Source organism: Ambystoma mexicanum, chromosome 10, assembly GCF_040938575.1.
Source record: "Ambystoma mexicanum isolate Mex_15411 chromosome 10, UKY_AmexF1_1, whole genome shotgun sequence".
NCBI classification, from domain to species: Eukaryota; Metazoa; Chordata; class Amphibia; order Caudata; family Ambystomatidae; genus Ambystoma; species Ambystoma mexicanum.
The window spans coordinates 672,726,967-672,747,382 of NC_090932.1; positions in this window are offsets into that span (position 1 = coordinate 672,726,967).

The window sequence follows — 20,416 nt, forward strand, 5'->3', positions numbered from 1 at the left end:
CACTGCGAGCAGAGCTCTTGCTGCTTTCCCCTGCTTCCTGGAGGAGGCGGGGCTTATCGTGGACACGTGAGTGGTCACGTGTTCTCAAGGCCGCAATAACTGTCGGCATATACACCCTTGCGGCGTTAAGCCCTGGAGGCAGTAAGGGCTGGAGTCGCTGTTTTGCTGTTTGGCTGTGACCTGGGCAACTGGCATAAGCTAAGTCCCTGAGTAGTATTGTCTCGTGATAGCGCACAGTGTTTAATTTATTGTTTACCTTGTGAAGGGGGTTAGTTTACGTTCAAATTTTCTGACTCATTAATAGGAAAGGTGTTTTGCTTTTTCAAAGATTTTGTAAAAAGTTTTCTTGTATTTGGTGTACCTCTTTTTTTTACTATGGCCAATGGCCTGCGAAGTGGGCGTCGCATTGAGGAAATAACTAATATCCTAACTTCTTCCAGCATTGACTCCACGGTATGCAAAGGTCGAACTTCATATCATGAAGTGCCATTAGTTGACATGGTGGATGACAATACATCCACTGTCCCTGTGGTTTGCTTAGATAATGGTAACTGCTCCACTCATGTAGCCCAAGTGCATGCTACTTCCACTGTTGACATGTATGCCCCAACAAGGGTTGAGGAAAAAGTGATTGTAGATGCAATCATGAATAATAGTATGATTCGATCAGACTCACGCACCCCTAACAAAATGCAATTTAGCACTACTTTGCAGAAGATGGCTGCATTAAATGCACAAGTCAATCAAACTATTAGTATGATGACTCCACTAGTATATGGTATAACAAATTCTGGTACCATCGGAAATACTAATAGGAGTTATCATACCAAAATAGAGGATGATGTATCGGATGAGGCACCAATTGGAGTAATTCCGCGCACGCTTACATTCTCGCCTGATCAATATAATGCCACAAATAAAGTATTAATTGAGGATCTTGGAGTAGGTACGAATAGCGCGCGCGGAACTGAAGACCAATCTCCATCTCCTCTTCCGGTGATCACCAAAATTTTAGATCTCCTTGACAAGGGTCACGAGCTCACTCATCTTGAATTGAAGGAAATTAAGGCCATCTTGCACTATCTTTGCTCCAAAATGGATAAAATCGAAGGCTTTATCACTGCAGTTGACACCCTAAGATCCATTCAATCTGAAATTAGAGGGCAAGGCCACAATAATGTAGAGGCAGGGAGTCACGCAAGCAGTTTGGAACAGTGCAATCAGGACACATTAATTGAACCTGTGAAATGTAAGTGCGAAAATGACTTGAAAGACATTAAGGCATCAGTCGATGCAATGAATCTCACAATTACATCTCACTTTACTAAAAGAGAACCTTCAATGCGGTTTCCCGATAGCCCATCTGCGCTCCTTGAAGCAATTGAATCACAAAACAAAATAGAGACAGAACGCTGTGTTTCTGAGGAACCTCTTACCTTTATGTCCCGTCGAGTCAAAAAAAATCACTTGAGAGCTATTAAGAGATATGCTAAGCGTAGGAAGGAAGCACTACTACATAAGAATGACGGACGTGGAAAGGATACCTCTTTGGTTCCTAGTATAGAATTAATCGAGGAAGATCATATCGATGTAAGACAACTGTCCAAAGAAAGCCAAGATGCTCTCACCCCGGTTATTAATTCACCGGAGGAAGTAAGTCAAAATGGTATTATTACCAAGTCACTAATCTCTCCTCAGATTGCTAATTCTAAATCTGGCATCGTTAATTCAGTGAATAGCATAACGGAAGGAATTATGATTTCTAAACCTAAAGTATGTGAAATGTCTCTAAAGGTGTTAGATAATCAGGATAACGGATGTGTAACAACTTTAATTGAACCTGCTATCGGCTCTGTGGTAAAAAATAATCTAAGGGACTTTTTCCCGATTATAGGGAGATGTCGCACCATGAAAAACAACATTATTCAACCGCGCCCCCATGGTAATGACAATTCGATTCCATTTACTAGGAAAACTTATAGTGAGGTATGTTCGAGTGTTGTGACTAACAAACTCTCTGCAAACAATATCCCTGCACAGTCCAAAAATATACCCTTAGTCGCTACAAATGGCATTGGTAAAATAGGGAAGGTAGAGGTAGACGAAATAATTAACAAAGAAGTGGAGGGGAATATGTCCAAGTCGGTAATCGTAGCAAAGGGCACGGGAAAAAGAACTACTTTGGTCGAGGCATCGGCCGTACTTCATAAAGAGAGTCCTAAGCTCAGCTGCTTCGATCAAACTGGATCAATCGATAATGCAAGGACTCTCTATCCTATATTTATACACGGCCCCGCACAAAGTAGAACACTACCACAACATATGAATACCAATCCACTCTTGTATAAGACCGGCGAAGCCTCTGTAGCACTGAGTAAAACCTTCTTTATGGACAACCAGAACACAAACAATTATAATAAGATCCCATTAAAACAACCTAATAACTTACTAATCAATCCTGCTATCGAAACAGGAACTTCAGTTGCCTCAGCTCCAATTTCACACAGGTCCTTGCACTCAGATGAAAGGAAGGAATACATCATAGGATTTGAAGGTAATGCCGAGGACTTGGTAGATAAACGTATTAATCGCTCATTTATCTTCTCCCTTTTCTCAAAAATACCTCAATTGAGAATGGTTAAATCTAATGATATTACCAGAGTCTCCCTGGCCAGAATTAAGAACTTCAGGGCCCTGTGTTATCTTGGTTCTGAAGCAGTAATGAAATTCATCTGGTCCAACAGAGAGGAAATAAAAAGAGAAGGTTTGGTTTTACTTTCCTTTGGATCCGAGGAAGATGCTGCCCTATTCCTAGATCCACCAAAAGAGACTGATGGAAATTGTATTGATATGACCATACCCACTGTTAAAACAAATACGGGTTCCGGACTTGACTTGGCTGAGATTCTGAAAGTTGTAGCTCAAACCAACGGCCTTCCTTGGCTGGAACCTATGCTCTCGGCCATATTGTCTTCTAATACTACTTCATTACCCATAAAACCAGTCACATAGCTATCTAATCACAAAGAACTTAAAATCATGTCCTGGAATTCGTGCGGCTTTGTGAATTTAATGAACTGGCATCTCAATCTCAATAGTGATGAACCTCCAACTATAATTATAATTCAAGAATCGATGAAAACAATACCACTACTTATTCCCGGTTATGTTACTTTTAACTCATTAGCTAAAAGACATCTCTCAGGCCGCCCATCTGGGGGCTTATCGATTGCAATAAACACTTCATTTAAAGTCCAACCTAATGAAGTGTGGAACTCTCCGAGTCTATTAGGGGTCCATCTTAATATACCCACAATCAGATACCCATCATTAATTATCATCTCACTATATTGGAACCCTGCCAATTTAACTATTGAAGAGATGCTTGATGATCTTGAAGCATGCTTGGAACTCTCCGCTAGTACATATCCGAAATGTGAGATTATTCTTGGTGGCGATTTTAACTGCGACTGTAGAAATATGAATGAAACTAGTACATCCAAACTCGCAACCTTAGCATGCACTAGAGGAGCCAAGTTTAGAGAACTCTTAACCGATTGGGACATGGATCTCTTGGCGATACAGGATATGAAATCTAAATTTACATGGGAAAGAGGAGTCAAGAAGTCAATGATAGATTTTATCTTTGTATCTCGCAATCTTATAGCCTACATGGCCCCATTAGTAATAGACCCTATATTGATCGGTGATCATGCACAACTTATAACATCATTGAAATTGAAATGTCAATTGTTAGGGGCAAATAAATCATTAACAGCAGTAGAAGTCGATCGCCCTCAGCATTCAATTAGGTGGAACAATGGTTTGTGCGATCAGATTGTTAAACACATATCACGAGAAACAACGCGAGTCGATCAATATGGTACCAACTTAAGAATTAAACTATCAGATAGGGATTACTCCGAAATAGTTGACACTGTCTTGCTTAAATTTTATAAAAACCCCAGTAGTGCGAAACACACACACATTTACGATCAGAAATGTAAACTGTTGAAAAGGGAAAAAAACAAAGCATTAAGACAACTAAAAAATAAAGTTTTAGGCACTGAAAGACTCAGAGAAAGGCGGAATCAAATCATCTCACAGTATAAACAAAATTTAAGATTCGCCCGGATCTCGAGACACAACGAAGATAACTGTACTTTAATTCGTGCCATTACGTCACACGACACTCGAGTCATATGGCGTACTTTAAAAACTGACCCAAAAAATGTCGTGTTACCAATGCCAAACTGTATTTCTGATCAGACATGGCAGAAGTACATAACTGCAAAATTTCAACTTCCTTATAAGTTCCAATTTCTTCCTGGTATAATGTTAGACTCTACCACAATCCCTCGTTTTAACTGGAGTATCAGAGACATAATTTGGGCAATTTCGAGGCTGTCGTATTCTAAGGCTGCAGGACCAGACGGGCTCCCCCCTTGTCTTTATAAAGCGGACCCTGCCATGTGGGCAGAAATTATAAATACCAAACTAGAAACCATCTTCAATTCTGGGGAAATCCCACCATCTTGGTTAACTGCAAACATAGTCCCGATATTTAAGAGGGGGGACCCTTCCTGTCCTGAAAATTACCGCCCAATTTCTCTAATCGACACCGAGGCTAAAATCTTTGCGATTCTACTTCTTCACGATTTGGAGAAGATTATTGAGTCCAAGGGTCTTTATTCTAAATTTCAAACGGGTTTTAGAAAGAATATGAGCACCACCTTAAACGCAACTATTCTTGCGCATGTCATTGCTGGGGCCAAGACCAAGAACTCCAATCCGGTCTATATTGCAATGATTGACATGAGTGCTGCCTTTGATAATGTCGTCCGCAACTTACTGTGGATGAAAATGTTGTCTTTCGGAATTCCAAAAGATTTAATGTATTGGATCATGAAATTGCATATTAACACATCTTATAGAATAAAAATATCACAGGACGGGGGCACCACAGCTCCAATAGGAACAGCACTGGGCCTGAAACAGGGTTGCAATCTTGCACCAACCCTGTTTAATCTATATATGGCGGATCTGGATAAAACCTGGGAAAAGATGAACCTGTTCTCTGTGAAGGTCGGGAGGATATCCTTACAATGGATCGCCTTTGCAGATGATATTATTCTGTTTGATCCCACTCCTGCAGGCTTACAAACTAAATTAACACTCTTTGAGGAATTTGCAAAGGACCACAATTTGACTCCCAACCCGGCAAAGACTGCCATTATGAAATTTGGAGTGGTGCAGAAAAAGGGCAGTTTTAGATGGCATATTATGGATACGCAGATATCTTGCATTAACAACGCCATTTATTTGGGATATTATCTCTCTGATCAGAATTCTATCAAAGTATGGACAGACTTAATTAAATCCAAAACCAGGACACTCCTTTCGCAAATGAAAAGGATCTATACCCGGTTTTGCAAATATTCACTAACTCCGTTAATTGAATTTATGTCCCTGAAGACTGAGAGTATTATTCTTTATGCCCTAGATATATGTTTGTGTGATATGTCTAACATGTTGGATTGTGTACAAGGCTCACTTTTAAAAGCAGCAATGTTTTTGCCTATGTCCATTCCAAATGCCATCATACGCCATGAATTGGGATTAGTGGCACTTTCGACTAGATGGAAATGGAGACAGTTATCTCATTTTGCAAAAATGAACTATCCACCGAATAACTCGCTATATGCGGATTTGCATAAGATGCTAGGTACCCGCTGTCCTCCTTCCTTTTATAATTATCAATTGAAAATGCAACAACTTTTAAGTGAAGTGAATATTACAGTGAATGATATCCATTTTCGCCCGTGCTATGCAAAAAAAAAACTTTTTGATTTAGACTGGTGCGTAACTATTGATCGGATTATGACTTATAAATCTTATAAAGATTATGGCGCCTTTGTTAAACAGCGCATCCCTCGCTATGCACATATCACTTTATTTCCCTGTGAAACTACCAGGAAGGCTTATATTCGATTTAGATTTAATCTATTCCATACTAGAGACAGAATAAAAAATTGGCGAACAAATACCAGCACATTTGCTGTGGGATGTCGATTTGATGAGTGTAATGAACCACATGAAACAATGAAGCATCTCATTCTCTACTGTCCTCATTTTAACAAATTACGAACAGCAAGATTTATGCAATTTGTTGATATAGGGTTTGAAGATTGTCTTGAGTTTTTATGGTCTCGTATGATGCAAGGAACTCACAACCGCTTAATCTATGAATTAGTAAGCTTTTGTAAGCATATGGAAAAAGAACTTATTCTGACTGGAGAATGAATTGCTGAGCTGATAAACTGATTGGTATATCTTTTTTTTTCACTTGTATTTTAAACTGTATTTTAAAGCATTTTAAAGTATTATGTGATAATGTAAAATAATGTAAAAATCAAATGTCTAAATTTTCTTCTCTTTATACATGGATTCTAACTTGTTCTTTTGCAAAGGTTCTACTTGAAATTATTCTTGTAATTGAACTAAAGGCAAATAAAAAAAAAATAAATAAATCTGAATTTCTACGACTCACTGTTTTAGTCAAACATTATCATCCAATGATGAAAGAACAGTAAAGCAGTCATTCATTAGAATCTTAAATGTAACCAGGGCGTTTCCAGACCGATCCAGGCAACTAGTCTCTCCTCGTGGTGCCTAAGAGATTGGCCTCCTTTACTATCTTACGGCACCTAATTTAAAGGACTATCTTTAGATGATAGAAAAAAGCCAATGGCTATATGAAGATATCATATCCTGTATAAGAAATAGGGAAGAATATTAGTTTGGGCAAAAGGTATGGTCACACAGTTCCTCTTGAATATTTTAGGCCCACTCCACCCAACCTGTCATGTGTGCCATTTTTATGCCTGATGCTATAATAATACTTCCCCTGCACCTTGCATTTAACCAAAAGAGGTTTTAATTTTTTACAGAACTTGTTTATTTAAAAGGCCCTTTTCCAATGGTGCTACACCCAGAGTTGTGGCCACAAGAAGCAAACCCAAGGGCCTCATTACAAGTTTGGCAGTCCGGAAACAAGGGTGCCAGTAAGCTCACCGGCACCCTTGTTTCTGGACCAGCAAACTACAAGTTTGCCTACCGGGGCCGCTGCGCCAGACTGGTCTGACCGTATCTGGGCGCAGCGGCCATGGTAGGCAGACCGTTCACGGAAGCGCCAGCACCTTTAGTAACGGTGCCGGAGCTGCTGAGTCTCCACTCCCATAGCGGCCTACGGGACTCTATGGGAATGGGGACAAACATTTTACTGGTGCCTGTCTTCCCAGGCCGTCGGACTTGTAATCTCCCGGTGGCACCGGGTAGTCAGGCACCACTGAAATGTTACAAGTCCAACAGCAACTCGCCGGTAGCACCAGCAGGGTTACTGCTGGACTCGTTATGAGGCCCAAAGTTAATGACGGTAACTCCATGATCAGTTTTGAACATTTCAGATTATCCTTCTTCATAGTGGATGGAGTTCTAAGCAAGAAAATGTGAACAAATAATTTCAACTGTTAGTATAGTTAAAGAGGTAGCATCCAGGCCCTTAATGCCTCAGGACTTAACCGTTACCAGAGATGTTTCATCCTGTCAGATATTATATATGGGGCACTGGGGTTTCTTCCTCACATTGGGGCCTGTCTCTCCAGAACATGAGTGTAAACTGGGGCAATAGTATCAGGCACATATGAGGCCTGAGGGTGTATGGAATAAGGACTTAGTCACTGATCACTGAACAGGGAGGTCTGTTTTTACAAAAAGCTGACCTCTGCATTCACTTTCTTGAGAGCAGAACCCTAGATAAGCACATCTCAGGTTCTACTAGTGTTCAGCTAAATCGACCATTTCAAAATGTCATGTCACAATGACAAATACTCAGCATAATTCTAATTGATAAGGACAGTTTAATGAATGTACGTTTTTTCAAAAGAGTTAACTCAATATATGTATGCCAATTCTATCTTATCTCCTTGTAGAATATTAAAATATAATTTAAATAAGTCTGCATGCTTTCGTACACATTGCTGCACAAACAAACTCTTTGCATCAGGCAATTTTGTTGGGAAAAAAATAGTTCTTATATTCAACTTTAAGTTACAACATATCAATTAGGGAGGAGATTTAAATACACCTTGTTAATGTAATTTATTACATTTTTTCAAATTGTTATGAAAATGATTTCCTCCTCTGCTGAAGGCTAGGTCGAAGGGCAACCAGCCCATTTAAGGTCTTGCCAGTCTGCTACTTAGTATATGCAGGCCTTCACCACAGGTCTCTCACAGAGAGGTTGTGAATTTAAGGGCACCTTGGGTGAAGATCGGCTAGATCCAGCCTCTAGAATCAATAGTTAATGAGCCTGCATCTCTCTGACCCTCATCTCAGTGCTTCCCACTGTGATTTTTAAGTGTACAGAAAGACAAAGGGCCTCATTACGACCCTGGCGGAACGGGTTAAACGGTGCCGTAAAAGGCTGTGGCGCCGTTCAACCCGTTCCGCCACATTACGAGGTCCCCTCGCGGGACACGTTAAGCACGCCTGGAAAAACCAGGCGTGCATACCGGGTCCCGCGAGGGGAAGAGGGAGCAAACAACGGGCCATCTCATAATGGCCCGTTGTTTACTCCCTATCCCATTCCCATTCAGCCCTATGGGGGCTGAAATGGGAATGGGGATGAACCGTGTCCGTGTCCTTGAGTGAGGAATTACCGGGCCATCCGACTTGGAATGGTCCGGTAAGTCCTCATTCCGAGGACACGGATGCGGTTTTGCCGGCAGCCATGCCGCCAACAGCGGCATGGCTACCGGCATACCTCGTAAAGAGGCCCAAACTGTTTTCTAACCAACTGCTGAGTTACTATCTGTTTTACAACTCGCAAATAGAGCAGGAAGAGCACACACACGCATTCACTGCGATGTTTGTCCACTCTTTCTGTATTTTATTCTCCTGCAGGGCTCAGTATCTTTGCTTGGCTGTCTCATTCCACATCACTCTCCCTCCCCTTTTGCACCGACAGCTATTGGTACCCAAGGGATGGGAACACTGAAGGTGTAGCAGAATGCGAGCGTGAGAGCCCTGTGGAGAGAAATTACAAATTTACCAGAAAGCACACACAAAGAGTTCTCTGTGTGTGCTCTTGTAAATGAGCGACAGGGTCACTCTTAACAGCTACCCCGATTACCAGCAAGAGGGTATTTGCGCCCCAACAAAATCCCCCACTGCAAGAATGGAAGACTCAACCATATAGCAATGTTTGACGTCTTTATTATCAATCAGAACGACACAGATTGCAGCTGGAAAATGCAATGTTCCCACAAGCTCCCATTCTCCAAATGCCTGCCACTTGGTTTTAACTGTTATTGACATCACAACCCGAGTTACATCCCAGAAAACCTATCAAGGAAGGGAATTGGTTAGTTCAGGAAAAATATATGTGATCTAAATGGGTTAGTCTGGTTATTGGATCGCCATATCTGGTGGCTCCTCCTAGAACCACCTCTAAGTGTCCGCAATACAAAGTTGCAGGTTACAATAAAGCTAATTGGCTCACACAACATAGTGTGCTTCACATGAAAGGCAGTCAGGGATTAAGCAGAACAGTTCTTCTCAGCATTGGGACCATGGACAGCTACCAGGCCAAGTGAAACTCTACAAGGTTGGGAATGACCACAAAGGTGCTGTGTGGTCCCAGTAAGTTGCCATCTCTAAGCACCTAAGCCCTGAGACAGAACATTCAGCTTTGAACCTGTATAATAGTTGTATCTTTCCACCTCTAGTTCGATGGGAACAACTTTTCCCCCATCTACCTCGAATGAACAGGCTTTGTCCTGTGCTTTCAGGTCATGTGTTAGGACCACGAAATGGAGCTCTTCTGCTTGTAATTATGAGGATGTTATGCTGTATCCCTCACATGTGCTTTATCACCTTGGCTAACTGGAAACTTTCCAACACCACTCATCTGCCTTTCCCCATTCACTTCAATGCACCTATGGCTTCCATCTTTGTTCTTATGGTTGCCCATTGTTAGTCCCAATTAAGCATGTGCAAGCTAGATATATGTAGTCTTAGGCATCTTGCTGTTTTTGCTTAGTCAAGGACATATGTGTGTGTGTTTGTCAGTGCTCTATCCAATGTGAGTCATAAGAATTTGTTTTGCATCTATCTACAATAAACTATCATGCTCGTGTAGCTTTGTGCATGGATGCCTGTATGCTTCATGTTTAACGCATCTATGTCATGGTGTCAGTGATGACAGTGATATCAGTGATGTCAGTGATGGCGTCATCAGCCTTTTTGAGGTTATACTCAGTCAACTTGTTCAATCGAGGACAACTGAATTTCCTCCACATTGTCAATCGGGTACTGCTTAAATGGGTGTCGCAGTTAATAGTGTTTCTCACAACTGGGGTACATCAACAATGGCAAGAAAGGGCCCAGGAGTGATGTGCATCTCTTGTTTCTTTGTCTTCGGGCTGAGAGTTGGGTGGAAGTCATGAGTGCCACACCTGGGCACCCCTCTTCAATCCCCCCTCTGGTCGACAAGTCACCCACATGCCCCAAACGACCCTCCCTGTTCACGTACAGCTTCAGGATCCAGACCTTGATCACTCCTCCTAGATTTACTTCACATGCTCATCCAAACTCCAGGTCATATAACTGCGATCTCCAGCAGGGTTACACCATACCCATTTTTCTCAATAGTCACATGGGCTATGAGGAAAAAAGACACTGCGGCGCGAACAGAGGAGAGTATGTGAGCTGTGATTTCAGTGTGTCAAATGACTGTGTTTCTTTATCATCTTTTGTCTTCATGTCCAGTAGTACTTTCATCCCTATAGTCTTTTTTTTAGTCATCCTGCATAGTGATATTTTGCTACTCTAATGACACAGAAGGCAAATAACACTAGGACCAATGCTGCTACCAGTACTTTCAGTCCATTATCCGTCCATGATGGTATCCAGGAGATGTATGACAGCCAGTTATCGTCCTGTCCTATAGCATTTGTCTCTGCCTCCATTTTATCGTGCAGGTATGATAATTGTGTGATAGCCTCTATTAGGGTTCCAGTTTCTTCGTCGTGAGCAGGTAAATATATGTACATCAGGAAGGCCCTATTTTGGCGCAAATGCCTCCTTCCATGGCCGTGAGAAGGTCCAGGACGTATCTGTTCTTTAGGATCATTAATCTGACAGCTCTCAACTCTTGATTGATGGCGCTGAACCCCTTAACAGTCGAGTTTATTGTCTGCATATACTCCCATCACGTGTCAGTTTCCAGCACGTGATCTGGAGCAACTTGGTGTTCACATTTGCTTGAATGGCTGGAACGAGAGATGCAAAGCACATCTCGGTACTGCTGAACAGCCTGTGCTATTGTGGTCTAATGGATCTTCCATTTTTAATGACACATCATTTCCTCTTTTCACTCTTGTCAGCTCCACAGATCTCTTCTTCCTCTGATGAGTATCATCTTAGTGAACTTGTCCATTTAAATGTCTTAAAGGGGTACTACTGATGCTGCTGTGTTCAACTCTACTAAAGAACACACTCCGCCCCATATCTGGCGGTAATTGCATGTATGCCTTTGGATCCACAGGCCCAGTGGTCGAAGTGTACGCAAAGAAGTAGTGGAACTATGTTCCCTGCTGGTCTGCCCTGCTCCCCACGAATCCCATCCCTGCTCCCCTCATATACACAATCCAAACCCCCAAACAAACACACCTGCTATTTATGGGAATGTGCAGTGCAGTGCACTGAGGTGCAAGCTTCAACTTCTTCCTACACTTTTATTTTAAAACTAAACCATTCCAGAATGGTTTCTTTTTAAAATAAAAGTATAGGAACAGTGAAACTTAAAAATAAAAAGTATGGGAGCACTGCTCCCGACCGCTCCCGCCCACTTCAACCTCTGCACAGGCCCAGTAGTGGTCCATTAGTACTGCAGTGCTGACCTTCATGCCTGGTATCTTCAATATCTGGTGGCATCCTTCATTCTCTCCAACCTTTACTGGACCATCATTCTGGAAGTACAATGTAGCACTTTCGAGTGGTAGAAATGGCATAGGGCCTGCTTCATTCTCTACCCAGGTGAGCAGGTTTGCACTTGCTTCCCATTCCTTGAGGCAATCATCACTCTCCCTCTGGACCACAACTACTGTTAGGAGTGCATGTTAGGAGTGCATGTGCTTTTTCCATACTTGTCCATAAACTAGGGACTGTGGTCTCTCCCAGCATCCTGGCATTCCTCCTGTCTCATTTTGTCCTGCCTTGGGGCATTGTAATTCCTTGTGTGTCACTATTCTGGCTTCTCCTCTGTGTGGGTCATCAGGAATGTTCTCTATTGTCTTGTCAGTGCTCCAATAGTCATTAATCATTTCTTGGATCTTGATATAGCTGTCTTCATAGGGAACATCTTCTGCAACATCCATCTTAATGTTGCCCATCTTCCTTGCAATCGACCTATAGTTGTAAAGAGAGACAAGTTCATGAGGTATTGTGCTCTGGCTGTTGGAATTTCTGCTGCTACGTGTGTTCTGGATGTACTCATAGCATAGGGGATGAGAGAGTACACATAGCAGCTCTCCTTCGTGGTTTCTTTCCCCCACCTTAGTCATGTGCTTATACCACATCTTGTTAGATGTGTGGGCTGAATCTGTTAGATAGGAATTAACTGTTCAGAATCTACATCTGTACTAGGTTTGAATCTTTTTACTTATTTGTCACCAGTAAACATCTGTCCAGATATGGCTTCCATAATAGCAGGGATAGGGGTTGCATTATTAGGAGCATGTGCATGCAAACATAGGATCTTGCGTAATGCAAAGTGGGTTAGCTGGTAAAGACAGCAGAAGGCACAACATATCAACACAACAGTTTGAAATACAAATCCCATTTGTGTAGTACTAGATGTCCTCGGTTTCATCCAAACATCTGTAAAACCACCCTAAAAAAGCCAAAAAAATTTGATGTTACTGGTTTAGTATGTTAGTTAAGCCATCTTTCTGCAGTACTGGGAAAGTGCTGCAAAAACAATTGTTCTTGCACTAAGCCGATTTTGGGCCTGTTCAATAATGTAATAATGGATGGACTTCGTGTGTAAAAAGTGGGTACGTTTGTGCCACATAAAGAAGAAAGGCATTGAAGAACAATCGAGGTGGTATCATCCGTTCAGTTTTGATCACAAATTTAAGAAAGTGCTTCTACAAAGGTGTGTACAGGTACGAAACCATGTATCCAGGCCAATGTCTTCACTTTCACAATGAATACCTAATGTGAGAAAAAGATAGTGTAACTAATCTAGTGCTGCGTTTTGCTCTTCTCTTGCTTTGGTCATGGACCGGGTTAATCTTCGCTGTGGTGCTTCTCCTTCTTGTTCTTCTTGCATCAAGCCATCTTCATTTCGGTGGGAGGAGGTCTCACCTCCGCAGTACTTGATATCTCCAATGTAGTTCCAGGCCTTCTTGCCACTTAGTTTTTGTTAGGGAGAATTCTCAGAAATGTGCTAATTCCCTCCACCTTAGAGACCCCCAGCAACTTTTCTGGATTTTGAGGACTTGATTTTTTAACCTGGAGAAGTGAGACCTTTTTTCCCATTCTCTCATGTATTTTAATGTGATTTTGAACACTGTGTTTCTTTTGGTTGTGGAGTCTGACAAACTCCATAGGCATCATCTTTTACATTGTGTCACACAGCACCTTCAGCGGAGTGACACAGGGAAGTCTTTCAGATTTCCCAAAGCTTTAAATACCTTCTCTGGGATAAACTACTGTTTCCAGAGCAGTAAAGTGAAATTGACTTTACTTAACATTGTAAGTTTCTAGACCCAGCACACACTATCTTACAATAGGGTTCTGGAGGGGTTACTTAGTATCCTCTTTGTCTAGCTTCTCATGTAACATTTTTATGTTACCCTTTTCTCACTGAATAGCTGGTGGCATTGGTTTCGTTTTAACTACCATGGTGTGAATTTACTCGGGGCTACGTTCACAGCTGAAGTAAAGCACCCAAGGGTGCCATGTTAGTCAAAATTGCCCCAGTGTTCTTTTTTCGCCATTTCTTTGTGGAAAGGTCCTTCTTGAGATTTACTCTGCGCGCCAAACCAGGGTTGGTCTCTTTGTTCATTTTGCCTTTGGCCGGATTCACGAGTGAAACCCGCCTCTGGCTCCAGGGTGTCTGGTGTAGGCAGGAAGTGAGAGGTGCCCGAAACTCTTAATTAGCCATACCTGACAGCTACTCCATTGCGAGAGCCGACAGAGAATCCTCAAAAGGCGGAGGCATTGCCTTCATCGCCAAAACAAGCCTAGGGCTCAGAGTAACTACCTCTCCTGCCATCAAGCCATGCAAATTAATCACAGTTAAACTCGCCACATCTAAGACAAGCACCTTAAACATGCATTTAATCTATAGACCCCCTGGACCAATCGGATCCTTCGAAGATGTCATGACCTTACTCTCAGATTATACTAAACCTACATCTCAAATCCTATTGCTATGCGACTTTAATATGGGCTATCACAACCCCAATGACCCCCAGGCCAAGGCATTCTCCAATATCTTAACCAAATTGGGCTTCACACAAAGAGTAAATCAACCCACTCATGAGAAAGGCAGAATAATAGACTAGACCTTAATGCAGAGACTTTCATCTCATCCATCCTACCCCTAACTTGGACTGACCATTATCTTATCTCCTTTACCACAAAGACCAAACGTACAGTCCCCTCTATCAAGCAAACAGCGCCACCCCTTCTCACACGGAGCATACAAAACATAACTACTAACAATCTCATGCTTCTCATAATACTGACATTGAACGCCTCACTAGAAACAGCTGACCGAGCTCAACTGGTTGAAATGTACAACTCTACCATGACTCTAGCCTTAGACGCCATTGCGCCTCTCAAATTATGAAAAAGCAAACCAAAAGCCCATCTTAATATGTGGCTTACTCCCCAGCTAAAAATCATTCGGGCAGAAAAAAGAAAATTGGAAGTGTTATGTAGAAACTCCCCGTCCAAAGAAAACAAACGTAACTTATCTGAATTAACAAACAAATACAAAATGAAAATCATACGTACCAAAAGAGAAACTTACAACAACAGGTTCAACAAGGCTAGTTCCATTACTAAGGAACTCTTTGTGATCCTAAGGGAACTGGAGTCCCCTATAACCTCAGAAGATACCTGCATCAAGGATAAAGTTCGGTGTACAGACATACTAAATGCCTTATCTAACAAAATTGTCACCCTTCAAAATAAATTTGCTGCTAAAAGAATTATCTTACCTAAACCTGACTTGGCCCAAATACCTACAAATAGCCACCTCAACTGCACCACCGAATTCAAATTCTCAGAAGTCTCCACTGCAGAAGTGGTTAGAATCAGCACATTTTTCAAGCCTTCAAGATGCCAAGGTGACATATGCCCTGCCCAGATAATCAAAGGGGCTGTGAGAGACCTTGCTCCATTCATCACTAAATTAATAAATGCCGCCTTCCGTACTTGCAAAGTCCCAACTAATCTCAAGGAAGCTTGGGTCCTAACCTTGGTAAAGAAAGCCTCACTAGACCCATCTATCCCCACCAACTATAGGCCTATTACAACAGTCCCATTCCGCCTCAAAATACTAGATAAGGCTGCATACATCCAGATCCAGCAATATCTGGAATCAAACTAGCTCTTAGGACTCAGACAATCGGGCTTTAGACCTCTTCATGGTACCGAAACGGCTCTGATCGATTTAAAAATGCAAATCGACTCACTCAAGGACAAAAGGCAATGAGCCTTACTCCTCCTTTTAGACTTATCTGCTGCCTTCGCTTTGGTAGACTATACTATCCTCTGCAAGCACCTATCCTCAGCAACCAACTTCTCACAAGAAGCAGCAGATTGGATCAAATCCTTTCTCAACAATAGATCTATCAGGGTCTTCTCTCAGCTGGCAGTTGCTGACTCATCTCCGATCACATGCGGCGTCCCACAGGGCTCATGTATATCCCCCACCATGTACAATATTTTCACAAAGCCATTATTTGACAAACTGGACCATATGGGGATCATCTACACCAACTTTGCAGATGATACCCAGATCCTTCCGCTCTCGGGCAACTATGACGAAGACCTAGCTTTGCTGAACAAAATATATCAAGTCATTCAGGCATGGATGGTGGTCCATGGACTATGCCTGAATGACGACAAAACAGAAATCCTAATCTTAGGTGCCCCAGCCCAACTTAAGAAACCGGACACACAATACACTGCTTTCATCATTGATGTTATCACCATCGGTGTGGCTAAAGAGACCAAAACATTAGGCTACTATTTAGATTCTACCTTGAACTTGCGCAAGCAGGTAAATGCTACGCCTTCCGCTACAGCGTATACATGCAGGCTGATCCATGTTTACAAACCTTACCTGTCCACTAAGAGCTGTATTACACTAGCAAGAGCCTTGATACTGTCAACACTTGACTATTGCAACACCCTCTATGGAGGAGCCAGCAAACAGATGATGAATAAACTTCAAATCTTATAAAATAATGTGCTAAGATCTGCATTAAGTAGCCCCAAGAGAGAACACATCTCTGCAGCCAGAAGAGCAACCAAATGGCTCACTATAAAAGACAGGATCCTACTCAAATTAGCTTCAATCACACAGAAATGCCTAAACAATGCTGCCCCACAGTACCTCCAAGAAACAATCAGCAGAAAAGTTTCCACTCGCCCCACGAGAGCTTCCCAGTCCTGCTTTATCACAGTGCCTGAAAGGAGCAGGTGGGAATAGCTTCCCTGTCCAAGCAGCCCAAATTTGGAATGCACTACCATTGCACCTCCGAACAGACCAAACATTCCTTAGTTTCAGAAAAAATATGAAAGGCTGGTTAGTCTCTAATGACCTCTGAACCTTACCTTGTGCTTGGCTACCTAATTTTGTACCTTACTGCATACTGCCCTTATCCGTAACCTGTCTCTTTGTACTGTGTAGTGCCATAACACTCCCTTGTTTTTATGTACTGTAAATAATTTTACCTGCAAAATACTGTACTGTATAATAATGCATAATCTTGTCGCACCCAGATACCCTCGGGTGAGGAGCGCATTACAAATAATAAACAAACAAACACACAAATATCATATTGCGCACACGTATGTGTGTGTTAGATGAGGTGTCAAACTCATCAACCTCTGTAAAAGTATGCAGCACACTTTGCTTCTGCGTCTGAGGCCTTGTTGCCGTGGTAGATCAAGTCCTCCCTCCTTGTGTGTGCCTGGCACTTCATGACTGCTAAGGCTGATAGGAGTTGTAGTATATCTATGAGCTTGCCCAATATGGATGTCTGCTGCACTGGTGTGCAGACAGCACGTCGGAAGCGCCTCCTCTGCCATCATGACAATCCAACATGCACTGTAGACGTCAGGTTGACCCATTTGAAGTACACTGTAATCTCTGTATCCTTGCGCCCTTCTAATGCCATTATAAGAGCCACTCATTCTGCTGCCTGCACTGAAAAATGTGGAGGCAGTCTCGGGCTTGCTATTATTTTGGCTGTCCCCTCTAATTTCATTTTCACCACTGCTGTCCAAGTATGCCTTTCTCCAGTTGCATGGTCTATAGTTGATGACCCATCAATAAAAAGTAGTTCCCCCTATTTCGAGGGCATTTTCCTGCACCTTAGAGATGTTGTCATCGTATTCCATGTACATAGTACAGTCATGCACATAGTCTCCCTCCTCTACTGGTTCAGCTATGAATGTCGCTGTGTGTACAGTTCTGCATCTCACTGTTTTTATCGCCGGATTCAAAATTATTACCTTGTTATCGGATGCTCTCTGGGTAGTTACTGTGCTTTTGGTCTTCTTGTGGATTGCAAAAAGGGCATGCTCCACGTAAAGTGTGGTACTGCACCCCATTGTGATACTCACTGACTTTTATACTTTCAATGCAGCAGCAGCCAAGGTTTGTTTCCAAGGGTAGTGTCCTCTCATTACAGGATCTAAACATCTACTATAGTAAGCTCTTAGTTTGTGCCCTAAGGTTGTCTTCTGTGTGAGAACCACGGACCTCACTACTTGGTTGGAGTGTGAGAACATATCAAACTCAATTTTGTAATTGGGTATCCCTAATACTGGGGCTATGAATATTGCCCTTTTCAATTCTTTGAATGCTTCAGTAATTTTGTGTGTCCATGACAGGTTACCATACCCCCTTCAGTGCCTCCCAAAGCCTGCTTAATAGTGGTCTCATGTATGTGCTATAGTCGAATACCCAGGCCTGCAATAATTACAGAGGCCCAAAAATTGCTGCATCTCTCTCGCTGTTTATGGTGGCAGCATTCTGAAGATTGCCTCCGCTCTTTCTGGGGTTACTTTTCGGACCTCTTGTGATATTAACTGTTCAATGTAAAACACTTCCTTGTGGCAATATTGTAATTTTGCCTTTTCTACTTTGTAACCCTTTTCAGCTAGCACTATCAACAATTGCACTGAGTCTCTTCGGTACTGCTCTTCAGACCTGCTGCAAATCAAAATGTTGTGTACATACTGGATGACTTTGCTATCCAACTGTATATCCATCTATGTATGTATATCCATGTAGGTCCATCTGGAGGACCCTATTGCACATAGAGGGTGATTCACAGTACCCCTGTGGTAATCTTGTGTGTGTCCACTTCCGGTTTCTATATAGGAAGGAGGTCAAGTCCTCTGACTCTTCGTGGAGTGGTATGGTGAAGAAAACGTTCTTCAAATCTATTAATGTGAAATGGGAAGCTTCTGGCAGAACGCTACATATAATTGTTGCTGGATTGGGAACTAACAGGAATTCTGGCTCCACAATCTGGTTTAAAGGGGTGCAGATCTTGAATAAAACACCATGATCCCCCTGTCACCTTTTTCACCATGTACACAGCTGTATTATACTGCCACTCTGAAGGCACCAATATTCCCTGCTTCACTAATGCGGCAATCGTCTTTTAAATTCCTTTGTCTGCTTCCCTAGATAAAGGGTATGGTCTCGCCTTTGGTAAAAAGGCCATTGGCTTGAACTTTAATTTGACACTTCTACCCCCTTTGATAGGCCAGCGTTGTATGGAGTGCTAGTCCATAGAACACTGGGCGCTCGCACCAAATCTTCATAGAGAAATGGTGGTGGTGGCTTTTTCAACAAGACCATTCTTTGTGGTACCTCCCTATAGTGTATTGTTACCCAATAGGTAATGCTCATAAAGAACACTGTTTCGTCTGAATGATCATTTTGAAACAACTCCTCATCTATCAAGTCAGTCAGTCTGTGCCCTTCTCCTTCCCCGATTACTGTCCTCCATGCCCATCCTGTGTCATCTATCCGGTGCAATACCATTCTTTTGACCCTTATTATGACCGTATCCAGTTCAATTGGAAACTTCTGTCCTTCCTTTTCGTCTAAGAGGACCTCTGGCCTAAACAAGAACTTATTGGCTATATGTAGCAGCTTGCCTTGTATTCCTGGAAGCCATGCTATCAGCACTTCCACTCCATACTGAAATAACTTGGGGTTTGCTGGCACCCTCCTCTCTACAGTCTGCCCGCAATATGCCTGAATGATGTCCCTCACAGTCATGTAGTGAATTACTGAAGTGGAGCACAATATCCCCGGATCAGTAAATGAAATGTTCATGTTAAATTGGCTCATCATGTCCCTACCCATTATGTTTACAGTGTCTGTCGGGAATATAATAATGGCATTGTCAAGCTCGTCAGTGAAAGAAACCAAGTCTGCAGCCCCATAGAATACCTGCGCATTGATGGAAATACCTTACATCGGGTATCTACCCTCCCTGATACAGGATCTAGTCAACCCCGTATCCACAAGAAAAGAGAAAGTCTTGTAACCTATTGTCACCCCTACATATGGTGCCTCATTTGGGTCAGTTGTAAAACATAGGATCGAACATATCAGGTCTGTCTGTGGGCTGTTCTACTGTGAGTTTAAAGTGATCCCTGTCCCGGTAAAAGGGTTTCCCAGACTACAGTTGCTCTCCTAGTTTCTGTATGGGAGTCTGCATCCCGCAGTCTGTGTGTGTCATGGCTACAATGTTCGGCTGCATCAAGACTTGCTGTGCTGACTGTGGCAGCTGTGCATGTTCCTGTGCTTGCGGTGCATATGCCATAGGTTGATATGGCTGCATAGGCATGCTATGTGCTGGGACCGGTAGTGGCGCACATGCCTGCACATGCATGAGATCTTGGGCATAAGGGTTGGCTTGTTCTGTTGGCTGGTGTGCCATTCCCACAATCTGTTGCATTCCGTCCCTGCTCCTGTACATTTGCAATATGTGACCTATCCTTCTGCATAGTCAGCATTGTAGTGGACCCCGACTGGTCTCAGCTGTCCCTCATTAAATCCATCTCTACCCTGCTGCATCAG